General features: G+C 21.4%; 1 protein-coding gene across 2 annotated transcripts in view; it reads left to right on the top strand.

The window, feature by feature from the left end:
• Positions 1 to 953: 953 nt before the first annotated feature.
• LOC117179294 (NADPH:adrenodoxin oxidoreductase, mitochondrial) overlaps positions 954 to 3450 on the top strand; it is a 28342-nt gene continuing 25845 nt past the window's right edge. For both annotated transcript variants that reach the window (XM_033370946.1, XM_033370947.1), the window contains exon 1: positions 954 to 1615. The gene's annotated coding sequence lies outside the window, so the exon portion shown is untranslated. The remainder of the gene's footprint in view (positions 1616 to 3450) is intronic.

Below are 3450 nucleotides of genomic sequence, written 5' to 3'. Positions count from 1 at the left end.
GTTTCTTTAAATCCTCTTTCAAACAAAAAAATAATCAGAAATGTCCTCATGAATTTTAATAAAATTTTATTATTCTCTTGAAACCTTTCAAAAATCTTAAAAAGATTCTAAATTATTTTCGAAATTTGAAACACGAAAAACAAATTTTCAAACAAAAAAGATTTTCCAGTAAAAAAAAAAAGAGAATTTTACCCAGATAATAATTTGAGGGAGAAAATAATTTTAAGTACAAAATAAAAAAATTTCGAAAAAGGTTTTTAATTATTTCTACTATGTCGTAAAAGTCTATTTTTTCATTTTACAGGAGTTTGCCAAATTTAGGTAAAATTCGAGTTATTTTAAAAGTTATTTTAGACTTTTAGTAAAGAAATAAAAAAATATTTGATAAGGTTTCAGAAATCTTTCAAAATTTAAACGTATTTTCAATCTTTTCAAAACTTCCTGAATTCCTAAATATCTTTTGAACTGACTCAAATTGTTTCTAAAATTTTGAAAAATTTTTTAATATAAAACAATTGCCATTAACTCTTTCATATTTTTTCAACATTTATAGAAAGAATTTGAAATATTTTTACATCCATTTAACTTTTCTTAAAAAATTAATTTTTAAAAATAAAATGTCATACAAAATTTTCCCAGGAATCTAAAGAGATTTTTTTAAAACCTTTATCAGTTCTTGAAAAGCTTCGACATTTTATTTCAAAATCTTCAAAAAATTTACATTTCTTTAAATTGTTGGAAATCTTTTCAAATTTTTAATAATTTTTCTAATCATTTCTATAACTTTTAACCTTTAAAATATCTTCTAAAATTATTCTTAATTTCGAAATTTTTTCTTAAAATTCTACAAAATAAAAAAATGCCAGATTTTTTTTTATCAATTTTGGAAATCTTTTTAAGTGGTTTATAATAAGTTCTATTTTCGAGAATGTGGGAAATAATTTAAATGATTTTAAATCTTTTTGAATTTTCTGTTAAAAATCATTTTCACAAATAAAAAATCACTTTAGATTTTCTCCGGAGCTTTAAGATAATTTTTTTATTTTCTAAAAAGCATTTCAGTCTTTAGTATGCCAAAGTAAAAAAATGTATCAACAACGGAAATTAAAGAAAAAACACAATTGTTGGCAAAATTGGGATTGATAGACCACTACAATTTTTTGTACACTTAAGAAAATAATAGCAATAAATAAAAACCCAATTTTTTGATGAAATCATGATAAATACATTTTTTTAATTCTTTAAAAATTTAGGGGACATTTTTACATGAAAAGGAACCATTTGTGAGGGATTCATTTTAGAAAAAAAAACTTGTTTGACGGCTCTAATGTATCTATACTTAATGTCTTTTTAATCAAGTCAAAGCAGCAAATAAAAGATACCATTTTTTATTGAACGGTTACTTTTTTAAAAAACTTTATATCAGTTTTGAAAAAAAGAAGAAACTAGGTAGGATTGAATTAGATTTCTTTAACGATTTTGTGACCAATACAATGTTTAATGCATTGAGTCTGTTGTCTCAAATCACCATAAATGCCTCGCGAAGGTGATACCAAAATTGGAATATGACCATAAAGGATTTTAAGAAAAGAAATCGATTCTTGGATACGGCAGTGTAAGCATCGGCTTTATATTAAATTACCAGTGTTCGGCGTGTTACTTCTCAAAATAATCCGTTACAATTATTTAGAGAAAAATAGAATTTGGTATCGTTAAAAAAACGTGACTACTTATATAAGTAGACTCATTATTGTCGTACTGTTATGTTTTACGCTAGCTAAAAAGGTTATAAAATTTGATAATATTCTACTCAGTAGTTTAAAATAATTTACATATGTAATCGAAATATTTTTGAACTATTTTGTTGCATTTTTGTTGAAAATTAATTTACGTAACTGAAAATTTAACTACTCTATTTTTGTTGTTGAAAATTGATCTTTTCTAGTTGAAAAATTATGTTTATAGTTAAAAATTAAACTATTTGGTCAAACATTAATCTACTTTGTAGTAAAGTTAGCTACATTGTTGAATTTTTTTTTTTTTTTTTGCTAGAAACTAATTTTTTAAGTGAAAATTTGACTGTTTCATTTTTGATAGTAAATTTAAACAAGTTAAAAATGTATGTATTTTTTGGTAGAAGATTAGACTTTTTTGTTGAAAATTCGTTTATTATTGTTGCAAAATTAATCATTTTTAGTTGAAAAATGTACTTTTTGGTTACAAATTTATATTTTTATTCTTGATAATTCAACTATTTGGATAAAAATGAGGTATTTTTATGAAAATTAATCTCATTTGTTAGAAGATTAATCTCCTTGGTTGAAAAGTAATATTTTTGTTTCAAAAATCAACTTTTTGGTCAAAAATTAATCTACTTTTAGAAAATTTGACTATATTGTTGAAAATTCTTTTTTTTTTTGTTGAAAATTTATCTTTTCAGATGAACTATTTTGTTGAAAAATGTAACAATTTTTTAAAATTTGTTTTTTTTATAGAAAATGAATTTTTTAAACTGAAAATTTAAATATTCTTTTTCCATTGTAAAATTATTTTTTTGTGGAAAATTTATGTAGTTTTCGGTAGAAAATCCACTTTTTTCGATTGAAAATTAATTTACTTAACTAAGAAATGAATGATTCTGTGAAAAAGTAATGTTTTTATTATAAATATAAATATTGTATATTTTATTGTAAATATACATATTTTTAGTGGAAAAGTCAACTATTTGGTATCCTTTTGGTTTGAAAAACCTAGTTGATGATTTAAATATTTTGTTGAAATTAGTACTTTTTTTGGTTTGAATTTAACTGTGTTTAATTCATCAATCAAACAATTCTCCTAAAAATTTGAAGAAGTTGAAAATTTAACTTTTTTATTGAAAAATCATTGTTTTTTTTGTTGAAAAAGTATTTTTTAACTGCAAAATTAACCATTCACTTTCCAGTTGAAAATTGAATCTTTTCAGTTGAACTATTTTGTTGAAAAATGGAACTTTTTTGTTTAAAATTGTTTTTTTAAATTGAAAATTCATTTTTTAAACTGAGCATTTAAATATTATTTTTCCATTGTAAATTTATTTATTTTTTAGTTGAAAATGTATGTAGTTGGTAGAAAATTCACCTTTTTCGTTTGAAAATTATTTTATGCAACTGAAAATGTATTTAATTTTTCTTAAAAATTTATCTTCTTCAATTGAAGATTCTAGTTTTTGGTTGAAAATTATTTTTTTGTTAAAAATTTGTCTTTATGGGCAGCAAAATAATATTCTAGGCTGAAAATTTTTTTTCTTAAGTCGAAAATTTAACCTTTTCTTTCAAATTTAATATTTTTAAATTGAAAATTCAACAATTTGGTTTAACATTCATGTATTTTGTAGAAAATTCATTTTAAAAAATGAATTATTCTGTGAAAATGTAATTTTTTTTATTGAAATTATAAATATTCCATATA

Source organism: Belonocnema kinseyi, chromosome 9 (assembly GCF_010883055.1).
Source record: "Belonocnema kinseyi isolate 2016_QV_RU_SX_M_011 chromosome 9, B_treatae_v1, whole genome shotgun sequence".
NCBI lineage: Eukaryota > Metazoa > Arthropoda > Insecta > Hymenoptera > Cynipidae > Belonocnema > Belonocnema kinseyi.
Note: the sequence above shows the minus strand (reverse complement) of the source record. Positions and strands in the feature narration are given on the sequence as shown.